This window comes from Malaya genurostris, chromosome 2 (genome assembly GCF_030247185.1).
Source record: "Malaya genurostris strain Urasoe2022 chromosome 2, Malgen_1.1, whole genome shotgun sequence".
Lineage (NCBI taxonomy): Eukaryota > Metazoa > Arthropoda > Insecta > Diptera > Culicidae > Malaya > Malaya genurostris.
The window spans coordinates 33,368,463-33,394,865 of record NC_080571.1 but is presented as its reverse complement, the minus strand read 5'-3'; the positions used below and the strand labels follow the sequence as shown (position 1 = coordinate 33,394,865).

General features: G+C 35.3%; 1 protein-coding gene across 3 annotated transcripts in view; it reads right to left on the bottom strand.

The window, feature by feature from the left end:
• The window catches only part of LOC131428246 (organic solute transporter alpha-like protein), a 33,308-nt gene extending 13,833 nt beyond the window's left edge, over window positions 1-19,475 (bottom strand). Inside the window, exon 1 of one of the 3 annotated variants that reach the window (XM_058592027.1) lies at window positions 18,972-19,475. The gene's annotated coding sequence lies outside the window, so the exon portion shown is untranslated. The remainder of the gene's footprint in view (window positions 1-18,971) is intronic. The other 2 variants (XM_058592028.1, XM_058592029.1) reach the window with 2 other exon arrangements.
• Window positions 19,476-26,403: the final 6,928 nt, after the last annotated feature.

The window sequence follows — 26,403 nt, the reverse complement described above, 5'->3', positions numbered from 1 at the left end:
GCATGGTTTATTTAACATAGAATAGACAGCAGTGCGAGAGCGAATTTCTCTCGGTGAACCGTCTGAGAATCAACGGCTAGCACGCTGCTGTGGGGATTCTCTCTGAAGCAACAAACGGTCGCTTATTCTCGTTTCGCGATCCGATTCTGTATGGGCAGTGGATAATTGCGATAGAATCATTTTACTATTGCCGCTTAATCTTACTATGTGCATATAACCTTTGTATAATTTGTGTCTATGACAATGTATGTGAATGCTCCACACAAGGGTTTTTAAATATTGCAACCTAGTATGAGAATCATCAAGTCGAATCATCGATTCGATTTTCTGCGATAATTGTCAACTTGTGTTTCTCTCTTGGTAAATTCCACACAGCGGCGATCATTATCAGACTGAAATTTTTTTTAAGGGCCATGAAATACTCAGAGTATGAAGTGGAGCGAAGAAATGTAGAAAAATTCTCTCGAGGTTCATGCATTGAGAGACTCGAATTCTTGTAGCATCTTCTACCGGATTGGAAATGTTGTATACAATATAGATAAAAATCGAGTAGCTTCTGTAAAATTTTCAGCAATCACCAACACTGGCCCCAGAAGCTGAACTTGAACTTGCAAACTTTGTTAGCTCCATAAAATTGTTGATTTGACAACTCTACAAGGAAGCATATTTTCTCTTCTATTGTTTATCCAGTAAATATGCTTGAGATTTGTTTGACTTCTTTGCATTTCGGATATCTTTTTTTTTTTTTTTTTTTTTTTTTTTTTAAAATAACTATTTATTGGAATATGAGTTAAAATTAAATTATTAAGATTTAAATTGGGTGTTCAGCCACAAGTGGTGACTTTTCAGTCCTGTTATATATATATATATATATATATATATATATATATATATATATATATATATATATATATATATATATATATATATATATATATATATATATATATATATATATATATATATATATATATATATATATATATATATATATATATATATATGATTTGGTTATTACCATGAAGACATCATTTGCTTCCGCAATTCTGAGATTTTTGTGTAGGGAAAATTCTAAACCTACTTGTATTGTGTAATGGGGAAAAGGAACTTATATACTAACTTACTAACTAATACAGAGAGCGAATCGATTCAATTGAAGATTGCATCGATTTTTGTCGGAATTTGCTTATAATATTATGTGACATTACATCTAATGGTTCTATATTTGTGAGTCTGTGTAACTCATTTGTACTAAACCAGGGAGGACGCTTCAGAATCATTTTCAGAATTTTATTCTGAATCCTTTGAAGCGTTTTCTTCCTGGTGGAACAACAGCTTGACCAAATTGGTACCGCATAAAGCATGGCTGGTCTGAAAATTTGTTTATAAATTAACAATTTGTTTTTTAGACAGAGCTTAGAATTTCTGTTTATAAGAGGATATAAACATTTAATATATTTATTACACTTTGCCTGGATTCCTTCAATGTGATCCTTGAAAGTGAGTTTTTTGTCATACGTTAAACCTAAGTATTTAGCTTGATCAGACCATGTCAATTCCAAGCCATTCAATTTGAGAATGTGATTATTGTTTGGTTTAAGAAAAGAAGCTCTTGGCTTGTGAGGAAAGATAATTAATTGCGTTTTTGCTGCATTTGGTTTAATTTTCCATTTTGACAGATAATCACTGAAAATATTTAAACTTCTTTGTAGGCGACTGCAGATCACTCTTAGATTTCTACCTGTGGCTAACAGACTTGTGTCGTCACAGAATAGCGATTTCTGACAACCAACGGGTAGATTTGGAAGATCAGAAGTGAAAATATTATACAAGATTGGAGCTACGCTCGAACCCTGCGGAACACCGGCTCGTACGGGTAGCAATTCAGATTTACAATTCTGATAGCTAACCTGAAGAGTACGATCAGTTAAATAATTTTGAATCATTTTGATCAAATAAATAGGAAACTGGAAATCAGACATTTTTGCTATTAAACCTTTGTGCCAAACACTGTCGAATGCTTTTTCTATGTCTAGAAGAGCAACTCCAGTGGATAACCCAGAAGATTTATTTGATTTTATCATGTTCGTTACTCTGACAAGTTGATGAGTAGTTGAATGTTCATGACGAAATCCAAACTGCTCTGGTAAAAAAATTGAATTCTCATTTATATGAGTCATCATTCTTAACAAGATAATTTTTTCAAAAAGTTTACTGATAGAAGAAAGTAAGCTAATTGGGCGATAACTTGATGTTTCTGCTGGGTTTTTATCAGGTTTTAGGATAGGAATTACTTTAGCGTTTTTCCATCTTTTTGGGAAGTAAGCTAATGAAAAACACTTGTTGAAAATTTTAACCAGGAGTCTCAAGGCAACATCGGGAAGATTTTTAATAAGAATATTAAAAATTCCATCATTACCAGGAGCCTTCATGTTTTTGAGTTTCCTAATAATTGATTTAATTTCATCAAAATTCGTCTCAATAATGTCATCGTGTGATAACACTTGGGTTGAAATATGATCATACTTCAGTGAGACTTCATTTTCAATAGGACTCACAACGTTTAAATTAAAATTGTGGACACTCTCGAACTGCTGAGCTAGCTTTTGAGCTTTTTCACCATTTGTAAGAAGTATTTGATTTCCTTCCTTGAGAGCAGGAATTGGTTTCTGAGGTTTCTTAAGAACCTTAGAAAGTTTCCAGAAAGGTTTAGAATATGGTTTAATTTGTTCAACTTCTTTAGCGAAATTTTCATTTCGCAAAAGAGTAAATCTATGTTTAATTTCTTTTTGTAAATCCTTAACTATGTTTTTCATAGCAGGATCACGAGAACGTTGATATTGTCGTCGACGAACATTCTTCAACCGAATGAGCAGTTGAAGATTGTCATCGATGATAGGAGAATTTAATTTAATTTGAGCTTTGGGAACTGAAAGATTTCTAGCTTCGATAATATAATGATTCAAATTATCAATTGCTGTGTCGATGTCCGCAGAATTTTCTAAAATAGTTTCATGATCCACATGATTTTCAATGTGAGATCTGTAATCCAACCAATTAGCTCTATGATAGTTGAAAATAGAACTAATTGGATTAATTATAGCTTCGTTGGAAAGTCTGAATGTTACAGGAAGATGATCTGAGTCAAAATCAGCATGAGTAATCGGTTCACTACAAATGTGACTTTGATCTGTTAGAACCAGATCAATTGTAGACGGGTTTTTCACGGAAGAGAAACAAGTAGGATTACTGGGATGAAGAACTGTAAAGTAACCAGCTGAGAGTTGATTATGAAGTATTTTACCATTACTGTTATTTTGCCTACAATTCCACTGGACATGCTTAGCATTTAAGTCCCCTATTACGAAAAATTTCGATCGATATCTTGTAAGTTTTTGCAAATCGCCTTTAAAGAAATTTAATTGTTCGCCGGTGCATTGGAATGGCAAATATGCTCCAGCGATGAAATAAATTCCATGAATGGTTTCAACTTCGATTCCCAAGCTTTCAATAACTTTAGTATTGAAAGAAGGTAAAATTCGATGTTTAATTTGCCGTTGGACAAAAATGGCAACTCCACCACCAATTCCAGTAAACCTGTCAAATCGATGAACCACATAATGTGGATTACTTTTCAATTTTACATTTGGTTTAAGAAAAGTTTCTGTCACAATGGCAATATGAATTTTGTGAACTTTGAGATAATTATAAAATTCATCTTCACTCGATTTCAAAGATCGAGCATTCCAATTTAAAATATTCAAATAATTATTTAACATCACTGTTAAATTTCAAATTCATTATAATATTATTTGCAAATTTCCATCCGATTTGAAATGCTTCAAAAAGTGATGAAGTCGAATTCATTTGGATGATCATTTGAAAAAGTTGATCTTGTAGGTAGATCATTTTATTTTCAGTTATATCGCCTAAATCGACTTCATTTAAAGAAGCGAATGGCATTGAAGGAATATTTGTAGGTAGACTGCCATTAGAAGAAGATGATTTGGCCGGTCTATCTATTAATAAATTGTTTTCGTTAGAAGAAGAACTGCAAGGCGGTCCTGTGTTTTGATTATTTGATTAGAAGAAATAGGAGATAGATTTCTACCTAATATACCAGCATAACTGACATTAGAAGAAGATGATGACGAGGTCGATCTACCTGTCAATAAATTGTTTTCGTTAGAAGACGAATTGGCAGGTGCCTTAGAAGAATTTTCAGGTATGTTCTGTAAATTTAAGGTCGTTGATTTGACTTGTTGTCTAAGCGAACGAGCGTTTAAAATTTTTTCCCTGACAGGACATTTCAAATAATTGGATTTATGATTTCCATTGCAATTTGAACATGAAAATTTATCAGTGGTTTCATTCATTGGACAAACGTCTTTCGAATGCGATTTACCACAATTCAAACACCGTATATCCATATGACAATTTTTGGTTCCATGGCCGAAGCCTTGGCAACGACGACATTGCGTTAAGTTTGCAATACGATTATGCCGTTTATAATGTTCCCAATGAATTTTAATGTGGGAAATGAAACGTACTTTTTCTAAAGTTTTCAAATTGTTTACATCACTTCGATTGAAGTGTATTAGGTAAAGTTCATGGGAAATTCCAGAGCGTGGTTTAGAAGTACCATTCGCTCTTTTTTTCATAAGTATTACTTGGGAAGGGGCAAAACCAAGCAATTCTTTTATTTCATTTTTAATTTCATCAATACTTTGATCATTTGATAATCCTTTCAAGACAGCCTTGAAGGGTCTGTCTGATTTTATATCATATGAATAAAATTTATGAAGTTTTTCGGACAAATATCGAATAAGACGTTCGTAATCTTCCAATCCATCCACCAAGACTCGACATTCTCCTCTTCGTCCGATTTGAAATGAGACTTTTACTTCCGGGAGAAAAGTAGAAAGCTCAGTACGGAATGCTTTGAAGTCGGAAATCATCACCGTCACTGGTGGCATAGATTGATGTTTCTTCCCAGAACGACAAGCGTCCATTTTGGGAATTTTTGAAGAATTTTCTTCTATGTCGCTACAATCGGATTCAGGAAGAATCTCGTAAATATTGTTAGACGGCATAGGATCAACGGAAGGGAAATCCGTCCGTTGTCTTTTATTTTTACATTCAGATTCTATAAGATCGTGAATGTTATTAGAAAAATGTTGAATAACGGATTGTGATTTATTCCGTATTGAATTATTTTTAGCCTTAGGCTTGTTGCCTTTCCGGTTGGACGCAGGCATTTTTGAAATTAATGAAATTTTAAATTAAATTAACTAGGCTAAATTAGTCTTCGATTAGACTCCTAGCTAGCCTTAGAAAAGGCTGATTAATTTCTTAGTCACTCTAATATCACTCTTTGTATCACTTAGTCACTCTAATATCACTCTTTGTATCACTTAGTCACTTAGTTAGTGATTCAGGTAGCCTTGAAAAAGACTGAAGCCTTGAATCAATGAAACTCTAGGTAGCCAGAAAAAAATTCCAGGAGCCAAGAGCTATACGCGTGCGGTGCGAACGACTGTTCAACACCGACTGATTTCGGATATCTTAATTAACCTAAAATTCATGGTAACGTTTCAAGATAGTGAGATTATCATGACCTGAAAACGGATGGTACGGTTTTAGAATTCTCTAAACATAATAAAGATTTAATAATGCGAAACTAGGTCTCCTTTCTTAACACAAGTTGTCGAAATTATGAGTTCATCAGTTTAAATTAATGTACCTAATTTTAGCCTACGTAGTTTATGGACAGTCCCTTCCATTATTGAGAAAAAATATATAAAAACGAGAAACAGTTATGAAAAACAGATGAATGAAATTGCGAAAAAACGTGCGAAAAAGAATTGCCAACGGCATCACTCGAACCCGCAACCTTCTCCTAACAGTGGTGATGCTATATCAAATCAACTAAGCTACTTCTGGTAAATATGACCCGCTCGTGAGGAATTCTGGCAACCGGGAGAAGCCTGACTGTATTCCGACTGCTGTCTAAATTACCCACGTGAAATTGCGTCATTCTCTCATCGTACGTGTTTTGCTAATTTCGCACTTCTTTTTTTCGTACGAATTAATTTCATATTGATCAATCCTGTATGTACCGAATTTTGAGACGATATTGAAACACGGGTATGTTTGGTGGTGAGAAAGCAATGTTATTAGCAATTACACTTTCTATAATAAATATATATATATGAAGGGCAATAACTTATGGCCTTTCATATACACTTCTCTTCATTATAAAGGGCAATAAATTATTTCCTTTCATATATACATCTCATGGAAAAAATGAAACCAAAGGCACTAAAAATGGTAGCCGCTTGGCGAAATTCTCTGCCGGAAATGGTTGTTGCATTATTGCCAGAATCTTGCTGGATTTCTAACAAAATGCCGGCCAAATTTTCTGGCAGACAGTCCGTCGTCTGGGAAAAATCTTCCAGCCGCGTACAAGCGTGGATAACAAGTCCCGGAATGCAACTCTACGAGTCTTCCGTTACTCGTTCAAGGTACAATTTTGGATAAGATCAAAATTGAAATAAATAAAAATGTTAGTACGGTAGTAAGACGTTGAACCCTCAACTATGGATATTTCTAAATCTAGCTGCTCCATCGATGTCATACTTGTACTCCTAATTAAATAATAGCTATTTAGAGTTTTCAATGCGTTAAGTAGTTTTCACATACTGTGATAATTGTCACAGCTTTGAGAGAGATTAGGTCACTCGAAAAAACTGCTAAAAATATAAATTACTTTTCATGCCGCGAAAAAAATCAAATGTGTTATGTTTATGCATTCAATCTATCATCACATGGTGTTTGTGTTATTGTATGGTTTAAGTGCTTAACAGAAATAATATATCGCTCTTCTTTTGGAGCTGATGTATGTATCAAAGCGAGATTGTACAAGGCCAACTGACCTAGTGAGGCATACATCAGGTCGGCGGGTAAGACCTGAACGGTGGCTTCCATCGGACATGCCCCTAACATTACCTAAATGTGCATCCATGAAGAGCTATGGGCGGACCACACGTTTACAAACATTCTACTTCGGCCAGTGGTTTCGATCGGTTGGTTGAGACAGCGTTTGGACGTAGAAAACCAATGAAAAGTAATTGATAAAAATAAAATACTATACTAAGTTTACGTCCGCGGAAAAGTCACTGAACTTCGCTCGGCTGTTTTGGCAGGCACCTTACGAATGGCGGCACGTGCCATGAGTTCGAAATGTACGTTGAATCCTAAGTTTCAGTAGTTAACCTTGACAACTGTTCATGGATGAATATTCGTCAAGGAAGTTTTGTGGATCGAGTGACTCACAACTTAACTGATCCTCACAAAACTTCCTTGACGAATATTCATCCATGAACAGTTGCCAAGGACAACTACTGAAACTTAAAATTCAACGTACATTTCGAACTCATAGCACGTGCCACCACTTGTGATTTCATTATCGTAGATCTAAAATAAATACATGTAGCTATCAATGGAAAGTTAGATATTTTTCGAATAACACGTTTGAAGCACATGCCGATATTGTAATAATAAAAACAGATGTGATATTATTGAGGGAATTTAGAAAAGCGAAAAACCATTACTTATAAAATTATTATGATTTATGCTTTACCATTGTCTGTTATCGATAGAGCAATGGAACGAGTCTTTTTTAGTTAAGATTATCTTTTGATAAGTGCGGTAATCCGGTAATTAAATTAAGATAATTTTGTAATTTTCAATACAATAGATTCAAAACAATTTCGTGTGTTAATTTGATATTGATTATTGATGAAAAATATTGACCATAAATCGAAAATAACCATTTGTTATTGGTTTGTTTGGTGAGATAACTCCCAAGTAGCACATGTTATTACACTTCCATGACAGTAACTTATATGAAACAAATGCATGGAACAAGTTGAAGACATTGCAACGTGTATTAGAACTGCTATGTAACCTGAAAAGCTTGTGCCACTTATCAAACAAGTTCTTAGTAACGAATATTTGATTTGATCCAGCGCGCACACGAGGTCACAACGAAACAGAAAATATAAGTTTGTGTCAAGTTCCAATTTGTTGATGTTTTTCCCATTCAACATTTATGGTATCCGTTGATCAGAATAAAAATATAGAATTCAATCTTGTTTAAACTCACTATATCTACTCAAAATCTTCGTGCTATTCAATATTTATGGTGAAGTTGATCATTGTACTTATTGAAAACGTGCGCGCCTTCAATTTTTTGTGTTTTAAAATATCGACATTCAAAATGATATTCATATTTTTATTCCCGTTGTATGAAATTTAGAGCTAAAAAGTTGAAATGTGTTCAGATAGAATTTTTTTGTGATTAATATTAGTTTCTCAAATACCAAAGTTAACAAAGTAAATCAAACGCAATAAATAAAAATTCGTTTTTTTTAATATTATGAACATTTCATTCACTGGCCATAATGGTAACCATTTGCATAAATTTTTCCAAGCATACACTGCTGCCATGACAAAGCGTACAAATTTTCTCTCTGGTAGAAAGAATTTACTTCGAAACTCGTTTGTTGCTTCGAGCATATGCCAGCAAAAAAATGTGTATAAGCGCAGAATTATTTATACCAAATTGCTTCAAATTAAAGCAATTTTTTACTTATTCCACTTATTGATTTAATATTATTGGCCTTGAAAATGTATGGAAGCCTTCAACCGACACTGTATTTGTATTTTTTTGTTGCATCACAATGAATACGGTAACCAATATGAAATCGTTACTTGACTTTGTCATGTAGTGTGTTATCTTTTCAATGTCACACTTTGTTGCGGTGACCAGTTGGCGACCAAAAACAGTAAATGCCAAACCGTCGTAAGAGTTAGATCACCGAAAAGTTACGTCGGAACTCATTGTAACTTAGTATGATGAGATGTGCATTCGTAACATTATTTTGACTATATTGTCACCATCATAATACGACTTGTTTCGTTGTATCAACCATGCGACCATTATGCAGCATAGGATTTATTTTTTGTCGTGAATACGACTTACTTTACTATGGGGTGCCTTTTCAAAATTAGCCATATGGAAGAATGGGCAGAACTTAATCATGAATGTCTCGACTTGTAATAACGGCAGCAACATAATTCTTTCACCATTTCATCGAAAATATGATCAGGAATTTAGGATAATATTTTGAACATTGCGAAATAACCACAAACCACTAAAAAATTAAGTTTTCTAAAACTTTGAAAACAACGCGGAAAACTCTTTACATTTGCTTGGCTTTTTCGCGCAAGGACGACGATTTGAGGTAGTCAGGCACATATTCTCATCTAAATGCGTATAAAAGGGGAACTGTGGTCGAAAATCGATCATTTCTTCTTATGCGTTGAATGGAATTAGACGTCGTGGGAATGATTTAATCAACCAGCAGCGACGGAGAGTGCACTTTCTGCGTGGTTAAAACCTCAAACGCTCAGGTCGCAACTCTCATCCGCTTTCCGGTCGTCGAGGGAGCGATCTCATCAACCAGCAGCGACGGAGATTGCACCTTCCAACTGAATTCTGAGTCTGTTCTGAATTTAGTTCTTGAGCTCAGGTCCAGTTTCTAATTCCAGCATTCTTCAAATCGGTTCTTTTTAGAACCATAATAATACTCCCAAAGAGTTATGCGAAATTTTACTTCACTGTACTCTATACGGCCCATTTGCAGTTTGTAGAACTTCCTGCTGATTCGCCATTTAAAATGCATAGCACCGACTCAGAAGCCATTCATTATATTATAGTGCGATCGAGGAATCTCCAAGCGAAATACAAAGCTTGTTACCGCAAACGGAAGAACCAGAAGACTCCAACAGAACACATATCACCACCAATATTTTATCATAAAGAACTATACTGGTTATTTCGTAATATTTGTTTGCTAGAATGTTTAATGTAACTAATCTATACTGTAGTTTAGGTGTATCGTTTCAAATTCTAGTAGTGTAAAAGGGCAAAACTTACACAATTCACACAATCGATCAATTAATTGATATTTGGAAGTATAAAGAAAGAGTGTCCATTTTATTCGTATTAGCGACATCCAGTTATGTCTCTGACATTACACACCTGTACTTTTTTTTACTAAGTTACAGGTGCTACTTGGGCTGAGGCCGTAAAAGTATCCGATTAAAAAGGCAGTGTGTTTACAATTATACACGAACATTTGACCAAGAAAAAGCTCTTTCCAAAGTGGATACTGAGTTTACTCACAGTCGATCAAAAACAAAACGTGTTGATGAGTCGGAACAGTGGTGAGCCATGTTTACAAGCAATAAATCATATTTTTGCGTTGATATGTGACAATGAATGAACAATGGATCAATCACTCTAATCCGGAATCAAATCGTAGATCTGGCAACGTGATATACATAACAAACATTATAGCACCGCTTGAATTTGTATTTGCGTGCGAAAATTTTTTTAAATGTTCGCGAGATAGGCGCGAGATGGCAGTTCAATTTGAACTGCCTTAAGCACCGACGAGCCGAATGCGAAAGAATGTCTTCAATCGAAGTGTGAAAGATCACCCAACTTTCGATTGAACACATTCTGGCTTGTCCTAACTTTTAAAGATTGAAGACATTCTGACTTGTCGTGTCGTAAGTCTAATATACCATTTTCCATACAAGACACAGGCTCTAATCAAAATATAAATAATTAGCTAAATCACCCGACGTTGTTCAGGTATGTTTCGTAAAGCACGACTGGAAGAAAGAAATCTGGAAATAGTCCTGCTAATTGAAATACATACTCGGAATGTGGTGAAACACAACTTAGAAGCTCATCCGATTGAATAATTCTCCAGACCTAATAAAAGTCATTTTCATTTACTGAAAATAGACGAAAATAACGAAAACTAAATGCCACTTTCAGCACTGCTTTCAAATTTTGAGACTGAGATTCATGTCCAGTCGTCATCAAAAACGTAGCAGTTTCAAATTTGTGATCTTTCTTCCGTTTAGCTTGTTTGATGTTCAGTAAAAATTGTAAACATATTGTATACGATACTGTGTAGTATCGATATTCAACCGAAGCCTCTAGAATCGATAATGATAGAAAACGAATAGAAAACGACACACAACAGTTTTTATCTGTTGATACTCGTAGTTTTGATTTCCAAAGAGTTTGTATAATGTGATAAATTTGATTTATCATATATTAGACTCTCTGTGTGGTCAAAATTCATAGATTTTTGATATATTGAAGAAAGAATGAGAATTGAAATTCGAGTAAATTTCCATGCAAATGATATTTTTGTTTCACCTTGTCGTAGAAAAGCGAGTGACGTTTGTATTGATACTCTATTTTGTTGAAGTAAAAGATGGAAATATTTCCTCTCTCTTCGTTTTTGCTTTGAGTGTGTTCATTTATGAATGACCCATAAAAATGACGAAGGCGAAGCTGTTGGATTGTATTCTTTCGTTGAAATTATGTGATAATTTTAAGCTCTGCTCCGTACATGCTCAGACTGCGCACGCATTAAGTTTTATTTCCGATTATTCTTCAATCTCCACTAAGCAGCTAACTACACTCCTTTGCCAAGAAGAGTTCTTATCAAACCATCTGATATACTGATCAATCATACCAATTTTAGAAGTAACTGATTAAGATGTTCTCTCTTTTCTCTATATAAGCTTTTTTCTAGTAACCTTTGTGATGCAAGAAGTATTTGTGCTTGGAAAGATGGTTTTTATTACATCCGATCGATAATCTTCCTTTCCGCTATCAATGCTTTTATGACAACCTCTGAAATGGAAAAGAATCTGAGCTCATCAAGAAGCATTATTTCGTGGTAATCACTTCAGAGTTTTTATCTGATACCTGAAGCCTGTTTATAGTCATAACAGCATTCGTAGAGGAGACTGGAGCTAAGCCGAACGCTTTTTGTAAATTGAAAAAAATCACCCATTACAACTAAGTTTTTACCCAAGTTATCTATACCGTTGTTTAGCTTCAAGCTTCAGCTACAATTCCTATTTTATGCTATGGACAAATATGCATTAGTTTTTACCCATTTATCGGTAGGATAGGGCCCCAAAATTTAAGATAACTTAATGAGCACAAAATAAAAGAAATCTTGCTTGAATGGATTGTATGTTGGTTCCAACCTTACGTGAGACATAATCCTGCTCGCTAATAATATAGGTATTGTCTTGAAACTTCACACTCAAACAGAAGATATTTAAGCTGTCCGGTTTAGCCCCGTATCCGGACTAACCACGGTGTCCCCTTCAAAACAAATGCTGCCTTGAACTAGTTACCATCATCTTGAGTCAGCAGCCAATACACTTGTAACATACACATACACTCAAGTCATTTTTTATGTGATTTTATAGTTTATTTTTGCTAATTTTAAAAGTTATGCGGGTTTTCATGTCAATTTTCAAAGTTTCGTTTAATGCCAACTTGGAAAAGTTCGCGATTCTCTTGTTTTGTTTTATAAATGCACTAAACGTCGAATGGTTAAATTTTTAAAGTTATGCAGTTTTTCATTCGAATTTTTGAAGCTATGAGAATTTTTATGTGATTTTTTCATGTGATGCTCCCGCATGAAAAAAGGTGGTTGGGTAATGTCAGAGACACAGCTGGATGACGTGAATACGAATAAAACTGATGTGCTTTTTCCACTCTTCCAGATATCGATAATCGTACTAGTTGATTGATTGTGTTAATTTTGCAATGTAGGGGACAATACCGATTACGATAACATTATAATGTAATGTAGAAAATTATTCATAAGTTCATAAATTCATTTCATTTCTAACTTTAAGTTAGAAATTTACATGACATTACTTTCAATAGCTTACTTGTTAAACCCATCTCGAAAATACAAATTATAAAGCGATTTGAAAGAATATCCACAAACTGGAAACCACCTTCTTGGGTTTTGGGAATTCTGTAATTGGAAATTAATAATATTTACTCGCCAAGGGTGAATAAAATGTATCTATAGTTCCTCCTCCAAAAGTTCATGAGAAATAAAAAAATTCTATTCACTTATTGCGCATGTTATACTTGATTATACTCCTGCGAGAAAATTAACAGTCCGTTTTCCGCAGTAAACGCATACTAATAAACCCAGTATATGAAAATCAGAGATGCGACGTTCCCATATTTATCTCTGAATTTGCAGATTTCAGTTTAACATTGCAGATATTTATGCACCCGCAGATTCTTGAGGGTTTTAATTATTATCAATTTTTGAAATTTACATCTTTCAAGCACTTTACTTTAATTTTTGCTCGCTAAAAAGAGATTTTTTCCACTGTCATTAAAGCAGTTTGATTGCACAAACTTTTCAAAACCGTACTAATATTATGCCGTTTTCGCTTGGTGCCAAACCTAACTCAGTTATACCCTTACTGCTTTCAAACCGTTTGTTTGAAGCTAGCTTTGAACCTAGTTTCAATGTCAATGCCCTGAAAATCGAGTAAGTTTCAAACCTGATTCTGATACCGGGTTTGCTAACACCCACATTGCAGAGTTACCATATTCACAGATTTTTCTGTAAAACCACAGATTTTTTATCTATTTGGCCACACAGATTCTGTGTCACAGAACACAGATTTTATCAAAATTCACAGATTTCTACAGATTTTTATGAATATTTCATAAAAACGGCAGACTTTCAAAATATTTTTCACAGATTTTCACAGATTATTATCGAAAATGTAAAAAATTGCATCAAGATGGTTTACAGATTTTTCAAGTTGAAACACAGATTTTAAAATGATAACTCTGCCACATTGCTAAGTGCGAACCCAACTGTTTTGTGAAAAGCGTTCTCTTGATGAAACTACCCTGGGTCAGTTTCAGTTTCCTCAAACGAAAAACAAAATTAGCGTACGAACAAAAGTTTCAATAATATATTCAACCCCAGTTTTCCTGAACCATAAACCTGATATAGCCCAATTTGTTTGACGGAACCTGCGAATAGCGGTTGCAACTAAGTAGTACTACTGCAAAAACTGACTTTTGAAACGAGGCCCGGAGGGCAGAATGTCATATATCATTCAACTCAGCTCGACAAACTGAGCATATGTCTGTGTGTGTGTGTGTGTGTGTGTGTGTGTGTGTGTGTGTGTGTGTGTGTGTGTGTGTGTGTGTGTGTGTGTGTGTGTGTGTGTGTGTGTGTGTGTGTGTGTGTGTGTGTGTGTGTGTGTGTGTGTGTGTGTGTGTGTGTGTGTGTGTGTGTGTGTGTGTGTGTGTGTGTGTGTGTGTGTGTGTGTGTGTGTGTGTGTGTGTGTGTGTGTGTGTGTGTGTGTGTGTGTGTGTGTGTGTGTGTGTGTGTGTGTGTGTGTGTGTGTGTGTGTGTGTGTGTGTGTGTGTGTGTGTGTGTGTGTGTGTGTGTGTGTGTGTGTGTGTGTGTGTGTGTGTGTGTGTGTGTGTGTGTGTGTGTGTGTGTGTGTGACAAATATTGTCACTCACTTTTCTCGAAGATGGCTTAACCGATTTTCACAAACTTAGATTCAAATGAAAGGTCTCATGGCCCCATGCAAAGTTTCTGAATTTCATTTGGATCCGAAATTACAGAGTGATATGCACCAAAAATGAGAAAATAATGCATAAAAAATGTAAAAAAAAGCCACTCACTTTTCTCGGAGATGGCTATACCGATTTTCACAAACTTAGATTCAAACGAAAAGTCGTATGGCCCCATGAAAAGTTTCTGAATTTCATTTGGATCCGAAATTACAGAGTGATATGCACCAAAAATAAGGAAATAATGCATTAAAAATGTAAAAAAGCCACTTACTTTTCTCGGAGATGGCTATACCGATTTTCACAAACTTAGATTCAAACGAAAAGTCTCATGGCCCCATAAAAAGTTTCTGAATTTCATTTGGATCCGGAATTACAGAGTGATATGCACCAAAAATGTGGAAATAATGCATTAAAAATGTGAAAAATTCGTCACTCACTTTTCTCGGAGATGGCTAAATCAATTTTCACAAACTTAGATTCAAATGAAAGGTTTTTTAGTCTCATACAAAGTTCTTTCGTTTGGATCCATCTTTCGTTTTCGGAATTACAGGGTGTTATGCACCAAAAATGTGAAAATAATGTCACTCACTTTTCTCGAAGATGGATGAACCACCAACTTCACAAATTATATTCAAATGAAGGGCCTTACTTGCAAAGTTACGGACTTTCATTTTAATCCGAATTACAGGGTGATATGCAACAAAAAAGTGAAAATAGTGCACCGAAACTGTGTAAATAATTTTATTCATTTTTCTCAGAGAAGGCATTACCGAGTTTAACAAATTTATATTCAATTGAAACGTCTAATGGTCTAATACAAAGTTCTTGAATTTTATTTGGATTCGACTTCCGGTTCCGGAATTACAGGGTGATATGCATCAAATATGTGAAAATAATACCATATGATAAAAAAAGAACCGGAATTTTTATTTTGAAATTCCCGCGCTTGTCCATTCGGTAAACTTTTATTCTCTAAACGTTGACAACACTTTTATACACATTCTGTCAAATTTTGACGCATATCGTGCGATTAGTTTTTGTTTGGCGTCTATACAAAGAAGTTGAAAAATTTTCGTGTGGCGATTTTTATAATGGATGAAAATTTGGAACAACGTGCGTGCATCAAATTTTGTGTTGCAAATGGATTTAAGTGTTCCGAAACGTTGAAAATGTTAGAAAAGGCCTTTAGTGAATCGTGTAGAGGAAAAACACAGGCATACGAGTGGTATAAACGCTTCAAAGGTGGTCGTACAAGCTTGGATCATGATGAGATCCCTGGCCACCCAATAACATCTGTTACTGAAGAAACCATTGAATCGGCGAAGCAAATCGTGTTGCATCGGTTCTTTTTTGATCATATGGTATCATTCACTTTTCTCGGAAATGACTAAACCGATTTTGACTCACTTACACGGAACGACCGAAATTAGCTCTGCGCCTAATTCGTATTACTGTTTTTGAATTAGTTGATTTTAACAACAAAATTTCCAAAATAACTATAAAATTAGTTAAAATTGAGAATTTACTTTGCTGAAAAAACTCTTAGTTTTAGAGAATGTGTTTAGTTGGTGAATATCCTGGACTCAAACCAGCAATATTTCAATCCAACACGAAATTCTCATTGACAACTAATTTTGTTATTAAAATCAGAAAATTTGTTTCTATTTATCTATCACCATCATTACTGAAGGACAGCACAAAAAACCAAAACTGAAATGGGTATTATTAACAAGTTTATTAGCCAAAAACTCATGAGAAGTGTCAAAGCAAAACAATCCATTAAAAAGCTAAAAAGGACAGTCTTATTGAAACTGCTTGAACATTGTTTTGATGTTTTTCGCATGTGTTCGATATATCTTTATTTAAATTTCTAAACCGATATGTAAAAATGTCGTAAACTGTTAGTGGAAATCGTATTTATTCAGAATTTTTGCGCACTTGAAGCGATTGTGCGTAATAATGTTTTTACGCGGAACAGTGAAGTGAATTTCGAATGTTTCACTCTAATTGTGATGAAGTTTTTTTGTATCTTCAAACCTTCCGAGCTGCGCCGTCCGGTGTACTATTTGTATTCGGTTTTTGTTTTCCGAGTGCTCAAAGTTTTCAGTGAGAATGAAGAAACAGTGATTTAGAAGAAAAAAAATTCAAAAACATATTTACGTTTCGTTTATGTCTTTTTCTCCAACACAACATCGTATTTATACCTGCCAATATAGAAAAGACAACCGCGTCTGAATTTTTTTCGGCAGTAGTGTGCCATCTAGTGGCTAGTAGTCATTAAGGTGTTACCGTTTCGGTGACAGGGCGCCATATAGCTGCAGATTGCAGAAGCCAATTCAACCATTCATATTGGTTGAAAACACCATTATATTTCTTTAATTCAACTAAAAAATTAGTTCACTGGATATGAAGTGTGCCTTAGCTAAGAAATGACAGTACGTTTAATTTGTGAATTCAACTAAAAAAAATAGTCATTTCAACAAATATTTTATTATTATTAAGGGAATGAGAATAAAAAATCTAAATCAGCAAAAGTAAGATATTTTTAGTTGTCTCAAAAAATAACTAACTAAAATCAGCAAATCAACTAAATTTTTCGCGAAAATGCTGATTTCGGTCGTTCCGTGTAGATTCAAATGAAAGGTCCTAAGACACCATAAGAATATTCCAATTTTCATTCGGCTGCTTCTGGAGGTAGAGTGCTTAGTGTAAAAATGTCAGTTTCAAAAATTATTTTTTGATAAGCTACCTTTTTATATTTGCTAGTTAATTTTTCTAGTTTGCCGACCATGAGAGTCTGATAATTTGATAATCTCATAAAAAATCTGCTGAATTATATTCAAGTCCGACTACCGGTACATTTATTTTCCAAAATTCAAATCTTCATAGAGAATCGTTAAGAAATTTGTAGGTCATATTAGTGTATGGTTGAATGAACTGAATGTTGAATGAAACCTATGCCGATATCCAGCTTTTGGTTGCGGAAGTACCAACATAGTAATCAAATGTAATAGGGTAACAGGTATTTTTGCCCGCCTAACAAACTGTATGGATTAAATCGATGTTAAGTAACCCATGTTGCATCAGTTTGAAGTTAATCACATTAAATTACCTATTGCGGAAGGGTTTTTCGAAGATATCACAACATTTGATGGATATTTATACAAAGTGGGCCAAAATAAAATTAATCCTAAAATGGGCCAATATACTTCTGTTACCCTAAAATGTAGCTCACCTCACTTTCTCAAATATGATTAAATAGTTTTTCACTAACTTAAATTCAAATGTAGTATATGAATGTAGCAGTATTTTACAACAGAAATCTTCAAAACTATTTTCTAAACTTTTTTAAATTGTGGTATTTCGGGAAAATTCTGCTTTAATATATAGGAGACATTAAAAACGAGAAAGATATCATTACACCACTAGGTGGATTAAAACAAGTTTTAATAAAAGTTACAACTTTCTTCCATTATTACCTTTTTGACCACATCTGAGTTGTGCAAAAAGTATTTGCTCTCATCAAAAAGCATCGATTCATAGCTAAATTAAAGCTAACAAATGAATGCTTCCGTGTAATAAATGTTTAAGTATTTGTTCCAATTTAAAAAATTATAATAATAACATACTAACTCAATCTAGTTTTGATTTCGCCTCTATTGGTCCCTTCGATATGTTGGTAAGTTGAAAATAGTCCACCATGTTGGACTTACGAGATGAATAAAAAAAGTTATGAATACTTCTTTTAATTGTCACTCGAAATTTAACTTCAAATCATATATCCCGTTTATTCAAAACACGCCCACATTACGAAGCTCAAGTTCAAGCTCGACGAACTCATCAGAAATTACGCGCGACGATGAGTGAAAACGAAAACAAAAGTTTCGGTTATCAAGGCCAATGCTACGGCTCGGGTATTCGATGAATCAATTGCGAGATCTTCGGTATGAGCTTTTCGTGAGACTGGTTTGAATATGATTAAAACGTATTAGGTCATATCGCTGATCAACCGTTTAACTGACTATCACAACGTTGTGTAACGTTAATGCATGTATGAAACCTGCACTACCGTAAGTAGTGAATGCTGTATGCTAAATGTCCATGAACCAAAGCTCGTCTAAGACTTGTTTGAACCGTAGTTTACGTGCAATGGCTACGAGAGTGATCGTGATCACAGTGGGTCATGCGTGAAACCAACAAACATAATAAATGATATAAATTCCTAACCGATCGTAGTTGAATCGAAATACATTCGGTCATGTTTCGTATTGAAAAAATATTGATGATGTGAATATCAGCTCAACATTAAATTTCAGGTAAAATCTACCCAACCTTCCGTGCTACGACAGCGATCGTTGCAAGGCCCAACTGAGAAGAAATGCATGTACGGTATGAGTATCAGATTTAGTAACTGTTTTATGTGCTTTTGATGCCGAAGGCTTACCGTAGCCTGTTTCGGTTATGTCACACTGCTTGTTCGGTTCGTCTTAATGGATAAACACAACAAGATTACCACCTATTTCCAAAACAATCGGCACAAGAAAGACGTATCACATCACACTATTTCAACACTCAAACCGATTATGCACGTGCACCAGAATCCGAAGCAGTTTGGATTGGGATCGAAATCCCAACTGTTTTCCGAGCAAGGTACTAACAATACTTAAGGAAGGTCACTTTTGTTTTCTATTCTTATTACCAACGACGATAATACACTAATGATGCATTTCGTAGGTCACGGTGTTGTGCGCTTGATCAATCTGTAGCAATCACGATCGCACTAGATTTTGCAAGAGCTGTGTACACTACACTGCACTGTGGGGAGGGTGGTCTAACGCATGCCAAACAACACCAGCACAAATTCAACCGAACCGAGTGAGTCGGCAGCTAACTTTAGACTAACTGCAGCACCGCAAGCAGAAGGAAAACCAAGAGAGAAACTAAGTGTTTGGTTACCTTCAGAGTTTGGTCGACAGTTAGCGAATGAAAAGCTCTTCTTTAGTTAGGTTTTCACGGCTGTCGGAGAGAGTGCAGTGGACAGTATGCTCACATGCTGTGAGATTCACGGTATAATGCCATTTTTAATGACCCGGTCAATGATCCGGATCTGAAATTGAATCAACGATTGTTAATGATTCCTAAATTTTCAAATATTTGAGCAAAATAATATCTAAAGATAAATTCACCATCAAATCCGAAAATGGGAACATCACCCTCTATACGTGTTGGTGCCGCCAGACATGCGGTTACTAAACGTCTCGTGTTAAAGCTATAACGCACCAGAGGAGAGTGTAATTCGTTGTGGGATGGTTAACGGATTGTAAAACTACTTGTTGCAAAACGAGGATAGTTGTAGCGATTAAAGCTAACATTCGATGAATATTTGATGCTCGGTTGTCCCAGTGGTGTAATGGTTGATTATTCCCCAACGGATAATGCAACCACAACAGAATGACGGGTTATGTTCCGTACGGCTCTTTCGTCTAACGAACGCTCTCAGTAAATATCCACATTCGAAACGGATCGAATTTCTAAGGGTTTAATATTTGGTGACATTGTGAACCGTTTCTCCCTGATGATGTTTGAATTTTCACTGGCTGAGCAAATGATAATTATTTTCTTGGCAATAAAGTTTTTGTGTGCCGTAGAGGATAGTTTTGATACTGACAAGAAATTTTGATAGTGAATTTTTGTATCGATCGAAGCATAGGGATTGGCTTACAATAGATCTTGTTTATTGATAAGTCATTGAAGGGTAACAATAATTGGGCGGATCAATAAATAAACATTGATTGATTGGTTATTTGTTTATTAACGCTTTTCACCTGGAGTGGTGAATTCGGGTAATTATTCAAATTTTGGAAAGAAATGGGATAAGAAAGAGAAGTTATTTGGTTCCATTTGGCAATTTTACCTTTTTTGGCACTGTAATTGTATGGGACGGGCGGCAATGGTCGTTCCACAAAATTCGATTTGACGAACCTGCTATGTGCTGCTTTGTCTGAAACTCGGTTCGTTGAATATCTGGATTGACTGTTCACTTGCTTGTAAGAGTAACTAAATTTTGGTTTCACGGAACGAATTATTTTTTTGAAATTGTGACAAAAGAAAATTTGGTTTAATATAGCAAATATTGTTATTTGAAACTAAACAACTAAATATTTGACATGAACAATCCCAAACTAAACGCTTTCCTGGGCCAACGACTAACAGAAGGCCTCCCAACCCCTGGTGGGACAAAGAGTGCTCAGAGGCTAAACTCGCAAAACAAAATGCTTGCAAGACGTTTCTAAAACGGGGAGGAGGAACTCCTCAGAATTTTGAAAAACTTATGGTTTTAGAAACCAAGTACAAGAGCATACTTCGAGCCAAAAAATGTAGCTATTGGAGACATTTTGTCGAAGATTTGTCAAGAGAAACCTCAATGAGCACTCTTTGGAATACGGCCAGACGAATGAGGAATCGTAACGTGGGCAATGAGAGTGATGAATACTCGAACCGATGGATATTTGACTTTGCTAGGAAAGTTTGCCCAGATTCTGTTCCTACGCAAAGCATTATACGGGAATCTCCTCCAAATAATGGTTTTATTAATAACCCATTTTCAATGATGGAATTTTCTATAGCACTCTTGTCTTGTAACAATAACGCCCCTGGGTTGGACAGAATTAAATTCAACTTGGTGAAGAATCTGCCCGACCTCGCAAAAAGACGTTTGTTGGAATTGTTCAACAAGTTTCTTGAGCAAAATATTGTTCCGCCTGACTGGAGACAAGTGAAAGTTATCGCCATTCAAAAGCCGGGGAAACCAGCTTCCAATCACAACTCATATAGACCCATTGCGATGTTGTCCTGCATCAGAAAATTGTTCGAAAAAATTATTCTACGACGTCTCGACACTTGGGTCGAGACGAACGGTTTGTTGTCAGATACTCAGTTTGGCTTCCGTAGAAATAAAGGGACGAATGATTGCCTTGCATTACTTTCGTCTGACATCCAAATTGCCTTCGCTCAAAAGCAACAAATGGCATCTGTATTTTTAGACATTAAAGGAGCATTTGATTCAGTTTCCATTGATGTTTTTTCAGACAAGCTCCACCAACATGGACTTCCAGCGGTTATAAATAATTATTTGCACAACCTTTTGTCAGAGAAGTGCATGTATTTTTCACATGGCGATTTGGCAACATTCAGAATTAGCTACATGGGTCTCCCGCAAGGCTCATGCCTCAGTCCGCTCCTCTATAATTTTTACGTGAATGACATTGACAGCTGTCTAGTAACCCCATGTACACTAAGGCAATTGGCAGATGATGGCGTGGTTTCAGTTACTGGGCCCAAAGCTATTGATCTGCATAAACCATTGCAAGATACCTTAGATAACTTGTCCGTTTGGGCTGTTCATCTTGGTATCGAATTCTCTGCGGAGAAAACAGAGTTAGTCGTCTTTTCAAGAAAGCATGATCCCGCGCAGCTTCAGCTCCATATGATGGGAAGAATGATCCAACAGGTTTTAACTTTTAAATACCTCGGGGTGTGGTTCGATTCCAAATGCACGTGGGGAGGACACATTAGGTATCTGATAACGAAATGCCAACAAAGAGTAAATTTTCTTCGAACAATAACAGGATCTTGGTGGGGTTCTCATCCGCAAGATCTAATAAAATTGTATCAAACAACGATACTTTCAGTGATGGAATATGGATGCGTTTGTTTTCGTTCCGCTGCAAACTCTCATTTTATCAAACTTGAGCGAATTCAGTACCGTTGTTTGCGAATTGCCTTAGGCTGCATGCACTCGACACATACAATGAGTCTTGAAGTTCTGGCGGGAGTTCTTCCATTAAAAGATCGATTTTGGGAGCTTTCATCACGCCTGCTAATAAGATGTGAGGTGCTGAATCCCATGGTAATTAATAATTTCGAACGACTAGTCGAGCTTCGATCTCAAACAAAATTTATGACAGTATATTTTAACCATATGTCACAGGAAATCAACCCTTCAAGATATATTCCTATCCGTGTCAGCATCCTAAGTGCCAATGACTCAACTTTATTTTTCGATACATCCATGCAGCGTGAAGTGCGTGGAATCCCGGATCATCTACGCTCGACGGAAATCCCAAAAATATTTTCAAGTAAGTTCAGCCATATCGACTCTGAGAAAATGTTTTACACGGACGGATCGCGAATTGAAGAAGCGACAGGGTTTGGTATGTTCAACAATAATGTTTCGGCCTCATTTAGGCTTCAAGAACCTGCATCTGTTTATATAGCAGAGCTAGCAGCAGTTCATTATAGTTTGAGTGTAATCGTCACATTATCTCCAAACCATTATTTCCTCTTCACAGATAGTCTGAGTGCAATTGAAGCCATTCGCTCAATCGCTGCTGGCAAAAATGAACCGTTTTTCTTGGGTAAAATAAAACAGTGTCTGAACGACATATTGAATAATAATTATCTAATCACTATAGTCTGGGTCCCGGCTCATTGCTCCATTCCAGGCAATGAAAGAGCCGATAATTTAGCCAAACGTGGTGCTATTGAGGGTGAAATTTATGAGCGACCGATTGCTTTCAACGAATTCTATAGTTCGTCTCGCCAAAGAACACTTGCCAGCTGGCAAGCATCTTGGGATAGAGATGATCTGGGTCGGTGGATGCACTCAATTATTCCGAAAATGTCGACAAAGGCATGGTTCAGGGGACTGGATGTGAGTAGGGATTTCATTCGTGTGATGTCCAGACTCATGTCCAATCACTACACGTTAGATGCACATCTCCTTCGAATTGGGCTCTCCGAGACTAATCATTGTGCTTGTGGCGAAGGTTATCGGGATATTGATCATGTCGTTTGGACATGCGTGGAGTATCGTGATGTCAGATCTCAACTAATAAATTCTTTGCGTACCCAAGGTAGACTATCCAATATCCCAGTTCGAGACATTCTTGCTTGTCGTGACCTTTCATACATGAAACTTATTTATCATTTCATAAAGAAAATTGGAGTTTCAATTTAATAAAGGCCCCTTTTAAGACTTAGTTCTGATCCCAGCTGCGTCCATGAGTTCAACCAATAGCTAAATTAGAATAAAAATTATGTAATGATACAAACAAACTCGAAACAGTTTATGAAATTATCAACAAAATGTCTGAAAATAACAGCTTATTTTATAATTTATAGAAGTTAATCGTTTGGTTCAAATAATATTTCCGAGTAGATCTCATAATTAATGACGAGTTACCTAAGATGATATTTAAGCTATAAGAGAATATGTTTTAATAAATTCAAAACGTTGTGACTATGTTAGAATTAAATTAGGATAAGAATATTATGTAAAAGTGATGCTACGGCGAAGAAAAACTTATGTAAACTGCCTTAAGAAATAAACGTATTTATGGAAAAAAAAAAATATTTGACTTTTTTTAATTTGAATAGTGCCCTGCGTTTTTTCAGTGGATTAGTTTGTTTCAACATATGTTTTGATAAAAAATAACAAATATTTTATTTGTACGTTCCTGTCAATTTCTCTACAATTAATTTCATAAAAAAATAACTTGCAAACGCGGACAAAATGATGAACTACCTTATGATCAAAAAAGAACCGTAATTTTCATTTCAAAATTCCCGCGCTTGTCCAATCGGTAAACTTTTATTCTCTCAACGTTGGCAACACTTTTATACACATTCTGTCAAATTTTGACGCATATCGTACGATTAGTTTTTGTTTGGCGGCTATACAAAGAGGTTGAAAAATTTTCGTGTGGCGATTTTTATAATGGATGAAAATTTAGAACAACGGCTCGCCTTCGAAGCGCCATTCGGTCGATTGTTGTGCGGTTTCGACGTCATATAGATCCACACCTCATCACCAGTTATGATGCATTCGATGAATGTGGGTTCACTATCTGCGTTGGAAATCATCTTTTTGGCCACATCAACACGACGCTGTTTTTGAATGAAATTCAGCTTTTTTGGCACCACCCGAGAAGCGACGCGTTTCAAACCCAAAACATCAGTTAAAATGTGTTCGGCTGATCCATAAGAGATGCCCAACAACACAGCGATCTCTCTAATCGGTACAGAACGATTTTGCAACACAATTTGCTTCGCCGATTCAATGTTTTCTTCAGTAACAAATGTTGTTGGGCGGCCAGGGATCTCATCATGATCCAAGCTTGTACGACCACCTTTGAAGCGTTTATACCACTCGTATGCCTGTGTTTTTCCTAGACACGATTCACCAAAGGCCTTTTCTAACATTTTCAACGTTTCGGAACACTTAAATCCATTTGCAACACAAAATTTGATGCACGCACGTTGTTCCAAATTTTCATCCACACGAAAATTTTTCAACTTCTTTGTATAAACGCCAAACAAAAACTAACTGTATAAAAGTGTTGCCAACGTTGAGAGAATAAAAGTTTACCGATTGGACAAGCGCGGGAATTTTAAAATGAAAATTACGGTTCTTTTTTGATCATAAGGTAACTTTCGATAAAGATAATATTTATATTCCTTTGAATTTATAAACTTGGCAGTTAAGGAGCAAGACTCTTTCCAGGTTTGCTAGTGTTAGATTTTAGTGTATTACGACTGTTTATGTTGCAGATGTGCATTTGACTTATTTCCAATACACATACAAAATACACTTGATATTTCAATGAGTAGTATTGATATCGATGAAGATCGATATTCGATTATTTTTCACGCGAAGTTTTATCTTGAATTGTATATTTAGGCTACTTGATATTTTGTGAAATTTCATTTATTTATTTTTAATTATTTGTATAACGTTTGTAAGTTTTCGTCTGTTTTACGCATAAATTTGAATTTTTTCCCTCGTTAATAATATGAAAATATTTCTATAAATGCATAACAATTTTACCAGATTTTTTCATCCTTTCAAACTATATGGTGATTGATGTTGGAAAGTATTTAATAATCAGGAATATTCAGTTTGTGATATGCAATTATTTAGGTATGTTCCAAAGTTATATATTTTCATAACCATATTTTTATTATGCGCGAAAATAGTTTTTGACGAAATAAACTCGGAGAAAAAACATTACAGTGTATTTACTTCGTAAAATAATTATATATCGAAATATGCTTCGTAAAATGTACTTTTACAACACTGTATGCTTCCAAGGTATTCGCATTAAAAAAGCTTCTATCTAGAAATAAATGTCCATTCATGAAGTTCATGTATAGTCTTACGCCTCGAGAAGAGCATTCAATGTGATTTCGTTATAAAGGCGTAGCTACCAGCTGATAACTTTGATGGTGTGATACATGATTTCCCATTGAGGCACGGTATACTACTACTAATGTAACAAATTTTGTGCAGCATCTACTTGGTGTGCAGAATTTATATTTTCAGCGCTGCCAGTTAATCAAAGTAATATATAAAGAAGAAGAAAAAAATACATTTTATTTTCCAAACATGTCTCCTAAAATAATTTTGGAGTACTAATTCTAGGTTTATAATTTGAGTTTTACATTTTTATATCATTATTTGTTGGAAAATATCACAAATTTCGAACTTTGATATAAATTAAAATAAAACTTTTCTAGCAACATTGTATCAGCATAATTGTATGAGTTGACTAAATTGTAAACAAACAACAGTTTAATATTTTCGTTTAAAATGCACTTTTATGAGAACCTAGAGGATTTTGTGTCAGTTTTTTTCAACTTGTGCCTTCGTCATACTAAAACAATTGATTCTATTTTGTTGGAAAGCTAAGAAAAGGTAAGGGAATCTTTATTTTTCCACAAAATCAGCAAGTGAAAATGCACACGGAAATGTGTTGGTAGCTGATCAAGTGTCTTAGTGTGAAGAAGAAGAAATCGGTTTTATTTTTCGACTGCAG